This window comes from Nanorana parkeri, unplaced genomic scaffold (genome assembly GCF_000935625.1).
Source record: "Nanorana parkeri isolate BGI_ZX_2015 unplaced genomic scaffold, ASM93562v1 scaffold839, whole genome shotgun sequence".
Taxonomy (NCBI): domain Eukaryota; kingdom Metazoa; phylum Chordata; class Amphibia; order Anura; family Dicroglossidae; genus Nanorana; species Nanorana parkeri.
The window spans coordinates 554,968-573,128 of NW_017307107.1; positions in this window are offsets into that span (position 1 = coordinate 554,968).

Sequence of the window (18,161 nt, forward strand, 5' to 3'; positions counted from 1 at the left end):
AGTGCTAGTTTTCCTCATGTTTTTTTTAGCCAGTAACAAAACCAAGAATTACAGGTGCCAGGTATGTTTCAGTGGATCAGCGCATTTTATCCTTCAACTGAAATTGCTGACCCAGCAGGATGTTATTTGCTACTGTGTGGCCTGCTACATGTAGAAGTAATTATTGTCTGTTATTATGCACCTAACAAATAACAGCTGCCTTTTTTTACCCATCTGTTTCAGATCATCGACCAGCACAAAAATGGTACCTTGCTCTTGTGCGGCGACTCCAACCAGGTGTTACACCCTACTTTGGACAAATCTGAGAACAACCCCAAGTCATTTTAAGTAGCCTCAAAATTCCACTCTCTGCTAGATCAATATATTTCATTGATGCGTAACATGAGGTCAGTCCAACTCTCCAGGACTACATGTTCCACTTCTACTTGCATAATTACCTTTCCTGCACCTATCCTAACTTTTTGATACATTCCACTGCCTGACACCTGCTGAAAGTATATTTGGCCAAAGACTCATTCCTGTGTGGAAAGGCAGAGGACATGTTCTTACACATCAGGGGCGGAACTACCGCCATAGCGACCCATGCGGGCGCTATGGGGCCCGCGCCAGAAGGGGCCCTGTTCGGGAGCAGGAGGGAAATTTAGGGGTCCTTAATTTCCGTGCGGCCGCAAGTCAAACACTGCATCGCCGCAAGGAACCTAAGGACACTCATCTGCAATCCTCTCCCCTGCCACAGTCCCAGTACAGAACGGGGGAGGGCGGAGTTATCTCCTGCCTGTGTTTGGCTGGAGGAGAAGCAGCGCAGCCTCTGTTCTCCCTAGATCCAGTGAGCTGCAGGAGCCATTAACACGGGCTGCGACTCACTCATATGCTAATTACAGGATTTGCATTGCATTAATAAGCCGTGGTATTCATATGCAAATCCCGCCATGCCTCATTAATATGCAAATCGCCCTTCCCACTCCAAGGCCACTGAATGAGAGGGATGGGACGAGGGAGTCAGGTCCTAAAGCTGAAGAATAGAGAAAGCAGAGTTACGGCTTTGTTCACACCGTATACAGTGCGTTCCAGTGCGACTAGCTGCTGGAATGCACTGTATCGCATAGCAAACTCCCCTGTGCGTGCTGGGGTGGGAAGGGGTGTGGTAGTGCATTGAAGTCAATGGCACTGCTGCTTCGCCCTCCTGCCAGCAGTGGCACAGTGCCTGTGTTGCGGTCCAGTGTGATCAGAAAAAATGGTTCATGCACCAGAACACAGGGGGGAGTTTACTATGCGATACAGTGCGTTCCAGCAGCTAACCGCACTGGAACTCATTGTATATGGTGTGAACAAGCCCTTATAATTGGCCAGAGGAAGAGAGGTGAGATGATGTGCATCCACACTGCCCACTCACTCTGTGCACCCTCCCACGCTGCCACCCACTCTGTGCACCCACCCACACTGTCACCCACTCTGTGCATCCACCCATGTTGCCACCAACTCTGTGCACCCACTCACACTGCCACCCACTCTGTGCACCCACTCACACTGCCACCCACTCTGTGCACCCACTCACACTGCCACCCACTCTGTGCACCCACCCACACTGTTGTCCTCTCTGTGCACCCACCCACACTGCCACCCACTCTGTGCACCCACACACATTGCCCACCCACTCTGTGTACCCACCCACACTGCCACCCACTTTGTGCATTCACCCATAGTGCCCATCAATTCTGTGCACCCACACCTCCCATCCACTTTGCATCCACACCACCCACTCACTCTGCATCTACACTGCTCATACTGTGCACCCAAACCACCAACACTGCACCCACATTGTAACCCACTTTTCCCAGCTTCACTGGTGTAACTGTTATTTTAAGGTATTTTTACACTGCCACACCAAAGAAATTAGGGAAAGTGGGTTATATTGCAGAAGGTGTAATCCTTCTGTGGTGTGGCAGTGTAATTATTACTTAAAATAACACTGCCACACCAGTGAAGCTGGGGAAAGTGGGGTTACAAATGATAAACCCCAGTGGTATTTTAAGTTATAATTATAACCCCCTCTTGTGTAATAGACTTGTGCGCCGTCAAAAAATTAGTTCCGTTTCGTAATATCCATTATTTCGTAATTCGTGTCCGAAACTCAATTCGGATTCGTACGAAATACGGATTTTCGTTAGTTTCGGCACGTTTTTGTAACTTTACGAACATTCGTTATGATGAAGTTAAAAAAGCAAAAATACCTTTGTTAATATTGGAGTCTATGTGGTAGTTGTTTTTGTATCCAAAATACGAATTCCGTTAACAGATTCTGTATCCGAATTTCGTATTTCGTATTAAAAAAAACTACCATCAGCATCAACTCCAATATAAATGTACTTTGCTTTTTAACTTCAATATAACGAATGTTCGTAACGGAACGAAAATACGTCAACGGAATTTCGTATTTCCTGCCTGTGTATTGTAATGCAACCCTCAGCAACAGATCCGTATTTCGGATTAAAAAAAAAATCTTGTCACGTTGTCCAACCTCATTTACAGGGGTAATATTAGTTCCTGTTTCAAATAAATTCGGATCCGAAATTCGTTAACGGAATTTCGTATTTCGGACATAAATTCGGAAACTGCCATTCGGATTTCGTATGCTTACGAATCTACGAATTTCAGGAAAATTCGTACGAATTTCGATTCGTAACGAAACGAATCGCACATGTCTATTGTGTAATTGTAAATCCCATTTTCCCAGCTTTATTGGTGGCACTGTTAAAGAATTAGGCCTTGCTACACAGGACGTTCTGGCATTCCTTCAGCAGAATTATACAGATTCTTGCGACAGGAATTTCAGGTGTCCCACTTGTGGCTGCTGTACCCACTGAATTTATTGACCAGGTTACAGCGGCCATACCTGTAAGCGGCAGTCCGCACGTAATGTGCGTGATATGATTAAATGCAGTTTTGAATAGATCACTGTCTCTGGACGCATGTATCCTGCGTTCAGGGACAGTGATCTAGTGCAAACTGCATTTATTCGTATTATATAAGATATGCTGTAGTTCAAGCACCAGAGGGGGGTGCGAATTGGGGGGGGGGGCTCTACAAATTTTTGCTATTGGGCCCTGTGATTTCTAGTTATGCCCCTGTTACACATTCCTCTTTCAATGCTCCTCCCCAAGTGGGAAGGGATGGAGAGTTTCCTGAGTGCAGGGGAGGCATCAGAGTTTCCTGATGTCCCCATTAAAAGTACTTGTCACTCAAAAATTGCTATCACATAGGAGGCATATCAGCACCATTGTGGCAGCAATAAAGTTGTGAGAAAAGTGCAAAATTAAATTATTCATTATTCAAATCCAAATGTTGTCAATAATCTTAATGAGCACAAACATAAAATAATACCCAATTAGTTGGTAAAATATAAAATATGACCTTGTGTCGAGTAAGTAGATTCCAAACATGTCAAGCCTGAAAACTGTGTGCACCCATGAAAACCTTGGTATCTCAAACTGTCTATAGGCTTTAGAAGCCTGTACAGGGCCTATAAGTATTGCTCTCACTTTGGCGTGCACGGCAATACCCAACATGTGCTGCTTAAATGTTGCTTTCATACATAGGTGAACCTGATGCATGTGTTTTCATTCACATATATGTGTGCAAAGGTTTTTTTAAATTTAATTTATTCAACTTTTTTTTTTTACACTTAAGCTATTGCTATTACATAGGGGCTGAAAGCATGGAGGAGATCAGATAACAGATTTTTGCTGTTCTCTCTCCCCTCTCTCCACTTAAACCCATGATGCCGTTCACAGGTCCCCAGTAGAGGCAGCGGAGCCCAGGAAAAATGCCGGGGGGGATATGGCAAGGGTGGTACACGTGTAGGGGTGCAGAATTGATCCGTAAAGCTGCCTGAATCACTTCTAAATGAATGCCAACAGTCAGCTTCTAGCTGCTATACTGGCTAGGAGCAAGATTACAACTTCCTGCTGCCTCAGATGTAGTACTTCTGTGGCAGTGAAAGGATAAAGGATTTGTGTATGTTCCATGTTGCCTCCAAAGTGGCATAAAAAGATCCTTTCCTAACTAGACTATTTAGCTTCACCTCACCTCACACTCCTCGCATTCTGTATATCTATACCTACACCGACCAGTTTTACTGTTTATACATCCTGGCCCATTCTTAACTTGCCTGATACTTTCCCTGATCCTGCCCTGCCTGCATTTCCCTTTTTCTGCATATCTGTTACTTTGTACAGTATATACTTAGTTTAGCTAGTTTTTCACTATTGCATATGTTTGTACTAGGTTTGTAGGATTGTTGTTTTATATGTTTTGTGTAATTTATGTTTGTTGCTTCACAAAAAAAGTTTTGTTTTCACTTAGTTTCTCTGATGTAGTAACAGTGGGTACTTGTCAAAGTGGAGCTAATCATGCCCAACTATGTTCCAGATGTCAGGAAAGGGAAGATGCAACCCACGTTTGTCAGTATGCAATAAACATTATCATTCCATATGGTATGTGCACCCTGCCAGGATCCTCTCTAATCCAGTATATGGAGTAATCATACAGAAAAGTTTATAACACACTGACAAATGTGGAGTGCAGCTCCCCTTTTATGATATCTGCTTAAGTGTACCCTAAATTAGATAGTTTTCTATAAAATAAAGCCTTTAGATAAAATATACACACAAAATATTATATTTGTTTTTCATGTAAACTTTAAAAATAAAGATACTAAATAAAATTGCCCCCCCCCCCGCCCCCCACATACACACACATACACCCACATACACCAACACACACACGATAGGAGTTCCCCTTTAACACAGAAAATATACAAACTTTTACTACACAATTGTTTTTTTCTATGCACACAGTAGACTATCAGGAGGATCAATAGTTCACTGGGAATTTCCGACACAATAAACTATTGTCTGTTTATCCATGAGTATCAGTTAAGGTCTGAATTATGCATAAATCAGATAGCAATTGTCAAAGCAAAACAGAAGTGACAAAGAATTAAGCAGTACTGGGGAAAGGTGTTTAACCAGTTGACATCCGCGGTGTTAAACCCCCTTCCCATCCAGGCCATTTTTCAGTATTCAGCGCTGCGGTACTTTAACTGACATTTATTCCGTCATGCAGCGCTGTACTGAAATGAATTTTATACCCTTTTTTGGGGACAGATAGAGCTTTCTTTTGGTGGTATTTATTCACCACTGGGGGTTTTATTTTTTTATATATTAAGGAAAAATTACAGATTTAAAAAAAAAAAAACAGTTTCCCCTATATTAAATTCTAAAACATTTATAATTTCCCAATTTTTTGGTAAAATATAAAAGACGGGGTCTAGTCGGGTAAAGAGACACCAAACATGTCAAGACTTAAAATTGCGCACGCGAGCGAAACCTCAAAAAAACTAAATTACCCAAAATTGGCCATAGGCGACGCATTAAAAGCTTTTACCGCTCATCAGTTTAGTGTTATCAGTGATTGATGGCCCTAAAATGATTGCTTTCACTGCGACGTTCGCGGCGATATGTAACATGTGTAGCGCAATTGTCATTTTCGCGTGCTGGCGCATGCGACGCATATTTACGTTTAAATGTGCGTAAACGAAGGTGGGGGGACTTAAACATTGGGGGGGGGTTTACTTTTTTTTATTTGTGACCTGTTATTTTTTTAAACTTTTTTTGTTTGTGACTTTTATTTTTTTTTACTTTTTTTATTTATATAGATTTTTTTTTTACACTTATTGTTATTGCTATTATATAGGGGGATACCATCCCCCTATATAATAGCACAGGTACACTGACAGGTCCTCTTTATGGAGACATTAGGGGTCTCTAGACCCCTAATGTCACCTGGAGACCCCAAAAGAAGCTGATGAAGCACAGATTTGCTTCATCAGCTTCTTCTATCTGGCATAGGAGCCAGATGACTGACAGGTGAATGCGGAAGTGATGTAATACACATCACTTCTGCATTCACACTACGGAGGGAGAACAGCAAGGAGCTGATCTCCCTCCCTCCTCCTCCTGACGCCATCCCGAGCCGGTCCCGGGCCGCAGATGGGGCAGCGGATCCCGGGATTAAAGGTGAGGGGTCAGGAGGGGGGAGATGGCGGCACCCGCGATCGCGCGGGGCCTCCGAAATTCACGCCATACAACCGATCGGCGGCTATAGAGCCGTTAACGGCTGTAGTAACAAGCGGGTCTCTCCTGCCCGTGCGCGCGCTAGGGGGCGCGCGCGAGCAGGAAAAAAATGCCATCTGGCGACGGCAACCTGCAGATAGGAGTCAGCCGTCCGTCCGTTTTTTCTTAACTGCATTTGGCTAAACCAAACATGAACCATTGTGAACCTTTTATAAAAAAAGGGGGAAGGTGTGTTCAATAATTTTCCACACAAAAACCAAATGTGCTTTAATCCATCACACGCACATTGGAGCATGTGCTATCTCAATAAAAAAAGGTGTTTGATTTTTTTCTCTCCCTCATTCATTTGAATGGCACTCCAAATGCACCTCCTGCCCACAGTGCATGTTACCACAATACCGTGCGCTGTGGTGCATTTACAAAAAGTAGTGCATGCACTACTTTTTTTTTTTAGCTCCAATGCATGGCATTGCAGTACAGTGGATTGCAGGTGGGAGATGTATTTGGGATGCCATTCAAGTGATTGGCAATGCAGTGCACCTCCCACACTGTAGCACACGGTAGGTGCATTGCACGGTACCATACATTAAATGCACTCTCTTGGGTCAAAGTTGCATGAAACTCTCCTTCCTGACAGGGTGTCACAGGAGGCTGAGCGAGCTGTGCAGGAAGGAGGAGAGCTCGATCTGACAGCTGACTCCTCCCCCGCACCGCCGGCCAGCCTCCTGTGACAACGTTGGCTGTCTCTGCCCATACACTGATCTGCCGATCTGTGACAGGAGGCTGAGCGTTGTGGGGAGGAGAGACGCCGGCCGCTCACAGCGATCTCCTCCCGCAGTGCTCGGTCACCTGTGACCTCTCTCCTCCCTGCTGGGACACAAAGCAGCACCCAGGGGGGAGGAGAGAAAGCAGGGTTGCACCGCTATTTTGGCAGAAAAATGACACTTTCGTCATTTTGCCAAAATTGCCATTTTCGGGCCGATATAGTGTGTGTGTGTGTGTGTGTGTGTGTGTGTGTGTGTGTGTGTAGATGTGTATATCTTTTGTGGCAGTGCGTGGCAATGCCACGGAGTATGCTGGCAACACGGTCACCCAGGACTCTCAGCCAGAGGGGCTGAGAGGTTCCAGAATGCAAATAGTTCTGCAGGGAAGAAACTGGCCTTCCAGTTTCTTCCAGTTTTTCCGGATTGTAACTGGCATCTGGATCTCCGGAGATTTCTAAGAGTTCAGGGTGGGATGAAATCTCCAGTCCTGAGGTCAGGTGTTGCTGGTGATCAGGTGGCTGAGAGCAGCCTAATTAAGAGCTCAGACCAGAGCTCAGGGGAGAGTTGGTGTAGTGTGGTGTGGGCTGCAGGCACGTGAAGGCTCCTGCTGGGAAGAGGGACAGGTTGTGTCCAGGAGTCAGGTGGACTCCACCCAGAAGCCAGAATGGAGCCAGGAGGCTGTGTGTGTTTGCTGGAGGCACCTGGAAATCAGCCAAGGAGGCTTAGTGAGCCTGGGATACACAAGGGATGAAGAGTCACATGCAGTATATGTGACAATGCTGAGTTGGTGAGACATGGTTATACAGTTATTGACTACTTGCTGATATGTAAGCAGACTACATGCTGTTTTGCTGACGAAAAGCTACTTTCTGTTCTGGAAGCAATAAAAGACTGTTTTGTTTATGCTACACTTAGCTCCCAGGCACTTTGTTCCCAAGCCCTGTGTGAGCAAGTTGCCTTTTTGATTATTTGGGTGGTGTTGGGTACACAGTTTAGAACACAAAAATGTTCACATTTCAAGTGTCTCTTTTCTCCAAGTGATGTTGGAGGCCAACTGCAATGTAGCTCTCTTTACATAATGGTATAAACGCTCCTGTAAGTCCCTACATGTTTCGCACCGAAAGGGCTTCCTCAGGGGAGAGAGACAATTCTATGGGAGACATGTGTCATATATGTGTCTTCACCATCAGTTAGTCAGGGAAGCGAGAATATAGTGGAAAAACTGCTTCAAATACAAACAAGGGATTGGTTTTGTCAAGCATGAACCGCCACAGGTAAACACAAATGGAGGGATCGCGTCGGAGACAGCACCCTGTAGTCTTCAGGAAAAACAGGCAGCCGGCATACTAGACTTAGAGGTAGTGAAGTTCGTGTGTGGTGTTGCTGTTTCTTTCCCAGACATCTGTGGAAATAACCTTTTTTTTCTTGCATTTGAAACCTGGGGTGTGAAACTTCCAGCTCCTCTATATGTCTTCTGCAACGAATGTCTACTAATATTATCCCTTAAGCTCTAATTATTGTATTACAACGCATCTTTAAGTCCTTGCTTTTTGCTTTGAAATGACACAACACACATGTTGGCGTGACAAACTGTGATATATTTTTGTGAAAATAATTCAAGAAAAATACAAAACACAAAAGGGAGAACAAAAAGGTGATGTAAAAACCCACAAATATTTTTTAAGAAAACGTGAGAGCCAACATTTAGGAACAATACCACATCCCATAGGATCATCAAGCATCAATTATTACATCCTCCAGCAATGTCATCATGATCAAGCATCTTGGACACGCTGATACCTTTTAAGCTGGTATAAACATAACATGGCATGTAGAGAACAACAAGATGCCATCCACTATATAGAAGTTACTTTGAAAAAGCCAGACTGCTTCACAAGGAAAACTCAATGGGACTTAATTAGAGCTCATAAGTGGCTAATTAAAGAAAGAAATGTGCATAAGAAAAATCATGTAAAAGCCATGGGTCATGAAAGTGCAACTATAACAATGTGTAGGATTTCACCAATAGAAGTAAAGTTTATTAAGCAAGTGAAGCAGTTGAAAAGCAAAGAAATAGCACATACATTATAACATTCAGCATATTTTCCTTTCCAGAATCCTATGCGCTGGTATCTAGCATCATGCAGCAATCCATCTTTAAAGCAAAACAAAAGGTATTTACAATATTTTTAGTCCACTATGGCGCAGTTTGTGTGGTACTACAACATTTACAAACAACATTTTTAAGCGCAACATGTTCCCGTGCATGCACATCATGGCATGTTTTTTTTTTCAGGTGTGGTCATAGTAGACATGTGCACCAGCAAAGCATTTCTCTTGTTTCCTTTAGTTTTTATTCAAATTTTTCGTTATTTTGTTTTTCGTGATTCGGACGAAATTCTTTAGCGATGTATGTAAGCATTTTCGTTCTGGACAAATTTTCCTTGCAGCAAAGTGACATTAGACAAAAGAAAAAAAAAGCGTGAGGCTCACCTCCCGATTCATACCAGATGTGTTTGCTAGGAATTCTAAGGGGGAACTCCACCCCCCAAAAAAAGAAATGTGGGATCCCCCCTAAAATGACTACCAGACCCTTGATCCAAGCACAACCTGGCAGGGCAGGAAAGGGGGTAACAATTGAGTGCCCCCCTCCCTACACCTTACCAGGCCACGTGGTAAGGTGCAGGGAGGGAATTTTAGGGGGGTCCACCCCTTACCAGGCCACGTGGTAAGGTGCAGGGAGGGAATGTTTCCCCATTTTTAGAGGGTGGGGTTCCCCCCTAAAATTCCTACCAGACCTATAGGGCCTGTTATGGCTTTTGGGGGGAACCCCACGCACTTGTTTTTTAACTTGGGGGGGTCCCTCCTAATATTCCTACCAGACCTAAAGGGTCTGGTAGGAATTGGGAGGGGGACCTCCCATTGCCATTTTTTTTTATTTTTTCTAATGCTGCAACGAAAATTTGTACATACTACCACTAACTAATTTGTATCCGAAATTTTCAGTATCGGAAATTCAGATTCGTTTGCATTTGTCATTTCTGTCATTCAGAGATTTGGATATATCTCCGAATTATTTGGATATCTCCGAATAATGAAAATTCTTCTAAATAAGAATCGTTCTGAAACAAATCGCACATGTCTAGGTCATAGTATGAGTATGATTTTGGTAAATCAGACCCTTTCTTTCATCTTTGAGTTTCAAACACAATTATTTCACTAGGAGTATCCTGGCCTTCTTCAAAGATAATAGGACCAATCAAAAAGCAATCTCTAAAGTATTTCAGATCTTAGCTGAACCGAACACAGACATAAAACTGGAGGACAAGAGAACAAGGTGCTTTGCCAGGGGATCCCCCCCTGGCAAAGCACCGTCCCCATATTCAGGGCATGTGGCCTAGTATGGTAATCTCCCCCTTTTCTGCTCCACAAGGCTACTGCTCTGATCAATGGTCTTATGAGGGATTTTACGGGGGAACTCTACGCTTTAAAAAAAAAATGTTTTTGGTGGGGTCCTTCCTAAAATTCCTACCACACCTAAAGGGTCTGGTATGAATTAGGGAGGGGACTACATGCGTTTTTTTTTTAATTATTATTATTATTTTAACGTTTAACAACATAAGTTTATTCCGAATTTTCATTAAAAATAATTCAGATGCATTCGAATTTTCGTTATCAAAAATTCAGATATGTTCGGATTCAGTATTTCTTTTAAACAGAAACAGATGCATCCGAATGTCCGAATATGCTGAAATTCGTCTGACTTTCAATTCAGAATGAAATTAATCTTACATGTCTAATGAATACACCATGGAGGATGTTTGAGAGATACACTAATGAATCCATTATGGTGTAAGGTTACTTCATAAACAAGACTGAAAGATTTAACACATTTTTAACTTGAGGTTGACTTTTTGTAATGTGCAATTTGGAGCACTTTAATGTGGTAGGACTACAATTTGGATAAACTGTAAAAAAATATAAATGCCTGTTTCTGTATAATATGATTCTTAGTATAACTTTGGCTGTCTGATTGAGCAAAGCACCCTGATGCATTGGGCACAAGCTTAATAGACTGTGGTCTGGACACATAAATATAAAATTGCTGCATTGATATTAATGGGCATATTTATGAAACAGTAAATGTGACTTTTGCCAAAAACTCACTAGTTGTGAATTAATCACTGTAATTTTAAACATAAGCCCGGGATCTGTTTTGTTGCCAATGCTGTTTAACTTGTTTTTAAATTATATTGAGGTTGAACTTAAGAGTTTGATTCCAGTGTTAATTAATGATAAAAAATATGCGGGAAAATAAATGGGGTAATAGCGTGCAATGCCAAGCTACAGCTAACAAATCATATTCTCATGTAATAAAAAGGTACATATTTGAGATATAAATCAGTCATTCTACCCCTGTAAAAAACACTGGTTTGGCCTGATCTTGAATAAGCTTTGGTCACTTATCCACAAGAATGATGTCCTTGCACCAGAAAGAGTCCAGTGAATGGCAACCAACGTAATAAGGGGTAGACATGTAAAGGCTCAAGAAATTTGGTTCATTTAGTTTTGGATCGATTCTTTTTTTTGGGGGGGGGGGGGGAAATCCAAATCTGATACGGTTCGTTATTCGGATATTATGTTATTAAACATGAAAATTGAAAAAAAAGCAGAATGCCCCCCCATTCTAGGGGGAACCCCATGCCAAAAAAGTGTGCACCCCCCCTTCCCCCCATCAATTCATGCGAGACCCTTTAGGTCACTACACCAGTTTGAAAAGTATTTTATTAATAAATACACCACAAAGTTTTTGACAAATCCTTTATTCATTAAAAAAGCCCACAAAAATGTCCCTCTAAGTAAATCCATTATCAATCACATTGTCCAGGGATTAAGATTCTTGTAGATGCCTGCCGCTCCAGCCACAAGTGGTAGATCTGGAATGTAAACAAAGGGGTGGAGCAAGTCCAGTAATGTCACAACTTGCTTTCCTTTGTTTACAATCTGGAGCAGAGCTGTCACTTGCGGCTGAAGTTCGTTGGGTGTGGAGGTGGCTGCAGGGATTTTTACTTTCATTGAGTCGGCAAGCGGTGGGCATCATGATTGACAATGATCTACTTCGCTGGACAATGTGAGTGACAATGGATTTACATCATGGGAATTTTTTGGTTTTTTTTTAAATAAATAAAGGACTTGTCAAAAACTGTATGGTGTATTTATATAATAATAAAGGATGTGTGTGTTGATTTACTATCTTACTGTTTATTTAGTGAATGAGTAAGAGTAACAACTACCCCTTACTCATTCACAAGGGATGGCGGCATTTGGGTGCCCCCATGAAAGGGAGTACCAAGATTCAGACAAGCCCCCCTGCATGAAGACCCCCACGAGCACCAGGCCAGGTTTGTGGGGAAGAGGTCCTTGTTCTCATCAACAAGGGGCTTTGCCAGGGGGTCCCCCCTTGGTGAAGCACCCTCCCCATGTTGAGGGCATGTGGCCTGGCATGGTGGGGGGGTGCAGAATCATCCCCCTTTCCAGCTCTGCTAGGCCACTGCTCAAGTCAAGGGTCTGGTAAGGGATTTGGAATGAGATCCCACACATTTTTTTTCACAAGATTTCTACCAGACCTAAAAGTGTCTGCACGCTGTTTTTCCCCACTTTAATAGCATAGCTTCCTTCGAATGACATTCCGACATTTTCGTTATCAAAACATTTGGATACATTGGAATTTGTTATTGTTGCCATTCAGAAATTCAGATGCATCCAAATGTCCGCATTTAGGGCTTGTCTCCACCAGCCCACGCATCTACTGCAATGTCCCATGCCTGGAATGCAAGGGATTGCATATAAAGTCTCCTTGCATTCTGGGGTGGGAGGGAGCATGGCAGTGCCATTCAGTACATTTGGCCACAATGGAACGCATGGTAATAAAATGCCCTGTGTTCCAGTGCAGTGGGATTGGAAAACATTGTGCATGCATTTCACAAAAAACTGATATTAAATCATGTTACTTTCATTAGTTAAACAAATATAGGTTGCTTTTACTTACAATTACTGCTTTTCTACTTTCTGGCCCTCTTAGGCATTAGTAATGTAATCTGGGCCTAAGAGATGCTTCCCAGGAAGGTTACATCAGCAGTGCATTGTTGGGAAACTTCAGCTTTAGACTGCAAAATCTCATGAGATCTCAGGGAAAGGCCATTTCTTCCCCCTGAGATGATGTGCACTGTAACATATTCCAGTCACATATGCCAGAGTTCCAGGAAGTAAAGGGGAGATGGATCCATTTGCCCTTAGTGAAAACGGCAACTGTGAAAAGAAAGGTGGGGAAAACAAGAATAAATTATGCAAAACATTAAAAGGTTGCTTACAAAAAATTAAAAGCCTGCAATTATCTTTAAGTATCTGTTTGTAGAACGGTCATTCACTCGGCTGCCCTTGGCAGCTTTGTGAATAGACCCCTTAGTGTCATCTGCAAAACACAGAAATAGTACTTTTAATCCCCAATTCTATGTCATTTATAAATAGGTTAAACAGTAAGGGACCCAACACTGGGGAACACCACTAACAACCTCAGACCATTCAGAGTACGAATCATTGATCACCACTCTCTGAATAAGGTATTTAAGCCAGTTTTCTATCCAATTACGGATTGAATAATCTATACCTACTGACCTTAACTTTTACATTAGCCGCATGTGGGGAACTGTGTCAAACGCTTTTGCAAAGTCCAAGTATACTATATACACAGCCATTCCTCTGTCCAATTTATTACTCACTTCCTCATAAAAAGAAAGTAGGTTTGGAAAGTAGGACATTGAGACTTGTGAGATGTGAAGAGGTTAGAAGACACATATTGAAGGGAGATGGGGTAATTGAAATGGGATGTGGGAGCCAGATTTGATGATATTGATCACTCCACTACTGAACTGAAATCTCATGTACAGGCTCATGAGGTTGCACTGGACAGACATAAGGTTTTAATTCACCAGCTAATTTCCCAGCATGATGACACACTGAGAACAGGAATAGGAGCAATAATTTTTGGATCAGATCAGAGGCCTCCCTGAATCGATTGAACACAAAGATCTAACTTTTGCAGCTCTGGCCATTTTTAATCAGTTCTTGCAACAACCAAAAGAACCCAGACTCTTCTTTTCTAAGAGATACCTTATACTGCATTTGCTTCTTTTTCTTATGAAAACAAGTGCAATTGGCTAGATCTCAGAACAAAATAATTTTGAATGCTGCCGAGAATATTCTTCTACCTTCTACCTTCTTTCCAGACAAACATTATCCCTGCGAAGAGTGCTTAAACTGTTGCTGGAATTGTGAAGGTCTAAAGATATTTTATACAGATAGGGATATCCCTTTCAACTGATCACTTTCTGCCAGGGTAAGACAGCAGTTTTTAGAGATCTTGAGTGACTTACGAAATCTACTGGGCAGGTTCGAGTTGTCTTCTCTAGACTGGCTTTTGAAACTGTTGATGCCTGGCCTACCTTCCTGCCTATACTGGCAACAGTGCTACAGTAAGAAAATTGCCCACACTGAGTCAAGTTCATGTCCTACCACTTGACTCTGGTCATTCCACTGGTTATACAGCACTGTTTCTCTTATTAGTATTGCATTTGCTAACATATCTTGTTCATATGGTAATTTTACTTACCTCCACTAGATGGAGCTTGTTCCTCTTATTTCTTATGGTTCTGTTACCTCCCTTAGGTCTTCTTTTTTTCTTCCCTCTCTTTTCTCTTCTGCCTGCTGCTTCTGTCTTTTTACTTTTTCCTTCCCTGCAATGGGCTGTCAATGTTTCCTACTTTTATGGGGATGGCTAATTGTACACTTCTTGGTCTTTTATTGTGTTCCACAGTTCTCTTCTCTCAATGTGTGGGGATTTAATACCCCTTAAAAGAGAAACCACATTTTATACCATTTTTATAAATGTAAGACTTAAGTTTTATTCCTTGAAGAAAACACTGTAAGACAGATAACATTTCTCTTTTTTTCAGGAAATGTTTTTTACTAAGTTGTTTCATAGTCCTAACCCTCAACCATGATCTAAAGGGGTCTCTGTGGCTTTTCATAAGTCCTTTTAACCTGAGGTGGTACAGCAAAACATAGATACTCAGGGGAGATGTTTGTTCCTTGAAGCCCATTTCCACCTTTGCGTAAGCATTTCAAAAAAACATATGCCAGCAATGTCCTTTAAGAGTACATGAAGCTAGCATATGCAGATGCTGTACATAAAGACAAAAACTAACTTTTTTTTAGTTGTCCTCTTAGTATCCACATGGCTATGTAGATTAGAGGCTGTTGTGCACAGTGGAAACAATGTACGGCATGGAAAAATGACTTCCCCCACAGCTTTGCTTCCCTAGTGCACGTGCCTCATTAATATTCAAAGCAGTAACACCTCCTGGGCAGTGCAAAGTGACATGGAGATTTCTCTATTTTTTAGCCTGTGACTACAGTTGGAGGAATGTTCTGAGCGATTGTTGGAGACAAAATATAACTGATTTATTTAGCAATCACTTACAACAATCCTCCAACTTTAGTCATAGATGTAAAACAATCTCCATGTCACTCTGCACTGTCTCCTGGACAATGTGTGTGTGTGTGTATTTCATAAGGGCCCATTTACACCTATGCAGTGCATTACATCTATGGGGTACCATATGATTAATGAATGCTATTGTCTAAACTATTTGGTGCTAAAAGGAAGAAGCTATAAGGCCTATACCTATTGTTCTACATAATGTAATATGGGCATCCTGGAATCCATCTTTGTTTTTTATATTATATCAGTGTATAAAGTGAATTTTAGTTCATAGTTTCTGGACAAAGACTCTAACATCAGCAATTCTCAGAGCCTTACCACATACATTCCCAGGTTGTAAATTATGGGGGTACCAGACAACAATGACGAGATAAGGACTGGCCATGGTATCAGACTGTGTTAGACTGAGATTGATGGCATTGACATATCTCAAGCTTAACGAAGAACAAAAGAAACTACCATTATATTATTTTTCTTTTCTCACCACATAGGAGATGGAACTCACTATATAAGTTACCTTATATACAGTATTAATAATTTGAAGGGAATGGTATTATCAACATTTCCAATTCTATTATTATTAGTATTGCATGAGGCATCTAAATATTTGCGTAATTGAGTAATTTTATATTTTTTGTTATATACAATATTCAACCTATATACCTTATATATATTTCCTGACACCAATCCATGGCAGCACACAATGGGTATGGCTCCGCCCCCAGCCCAATCACAGGACCTATCGGTAATTTTCCTTTCCTGATGCCAATCCATGGCAGCATACAGAACCCTCCCATGGCTTTCGCATTGAGTACTTGTTACGAGAATGGTGGCCTTGGGAGGCGGGCTTTAATTTATAGTATAACTGGTCCTGTGATTGGGCTGGGGGCGGAGCCATACCCATTGTGTGCTGCCATGGATTGGCATCAGGAAAGGAAGATTACCGATAGGTAAGTATACAATTTTCCGTTATATATATATATATATATTGATTGGTTGTATTTATTGACATATATTAGTATATATTATTAATATGGTGTTTTTTTAAAGTACAAATAATTATGTTAGGCATATTGTTATTTTTTTTATTCAGTGAAAAAAAAATGTGAGTAACCAATGACTTCATTCTCAATGTATATACAAAAGAATTGTTTTTCTTGTTCAGACTTTCCCAAGCTATACATCTCTTAAAGAGATAGTAAGTCTGACAGGTTCTGTCCAGATAGCTGATTATTTCCTAATTTTATGGACTTTGCCCTCTTCCGGTAATTACAGGAACAATTGAAACAAAATGTAGACCTTCCTGACATCATAATTAGGTTGAGATAAGCTTTCTCCTCTTACATTTTTTGGTGATCAAAGCTAGGAGAAAGTTAAGAGAAGGAGACTGAAAAAAAAGAAAGCATATACAGGAGGACAGACACAGGAAGGAGAGATCTGAAGCTGATAGATGGGCTGCCAGGTGGAACTGAACCAAATAGAACCTGAACATCTCTTGTCCCTACACTGACACAAAGCTGATCTCTAAGACAAATGAATTTTACATTTTTTGATCAAGTATAGATTTCTATTTATCTGTAAGCAATTGACTAGCCATATATAGCTAACTAAACCATTTAGTCATTGTTAGCATCAGGATTTAATTGGACTAAAATTTAATCTGCAGCAAAAATTGTCTCCCTTTCAATCTTGGGAGAAATATTTTTGGAGTCTCCTTAAAGCTGATTTCAGTTTCCAGTTAATGGTCTAGCTGTGATATATACATAAAAATAAAATCACTTAGTGGAAGTTTGTCTTTACCTCAAATAGAGTATTGGCTGATTAGACAGTCCTGTGCAAAGTATTATGAGTTAATTAATGCGCAGTAGAACTTTGAGCTTTAACATCAGTTTGGCTATGAGAGGTCATGTGTTGAATCTGCACATTATTTGGTCACATTCTGATGAGCAACTGAGAAGTTATTAGCTGTATTCCAGGAGTTACTTAGTTCTGTTTCATTAATATTTGAAATTATATCCTGTGGTTTTATTTTATTATTATTTTGACTGATTAATAATATTGTAATTTTCATCCATATTCTTTATTGTCACCAGTTTTATGTTGATTATTATTTTGCACTGATTTTAGTTAATAAATACATATATTTTTGCACATTATTGTTTTTATTTTGTCTTCAAGTTAGCGCAAATAAAGAACTCGAATTATTAGTTGATTTGTGAAAATGAGTTGGCGATCTCCATAATTCCAGATCCCGGCCTGTTTTCATAAATTAAATACTGTTTATTTTATCAGAGTAAACATTCTGAAACTATTGTGCAAAGCACCTACCATGCACTACAGTACACCAGGTGATTTGCAATATTGAATGGCAGCCCAATACACCTCCTGGCCACAATGTGCTGCCATGCAGACCAACGCATGGTATCACGATACAATGCAGTGGAATAAAGTATTGCATGCACTCATTTTTTTCCTCTACACCACAACACATGGTAGTGCAGTACCATGCATTGTCCATTTTGTTGTGCTGATCTACTCAAAATCCATAAAGGCCCATTTACACCTATGCAACATATTAATTGCACAGTACTGTGTGAATCACAGCACATCTACCATGCATTACAGTGCCTCAGGTGCATTGCAATTTGCAACCTCCCTTCCACAGTGTGCTGCCACAAGGTGCAATGTGTGGTACCGCAATAC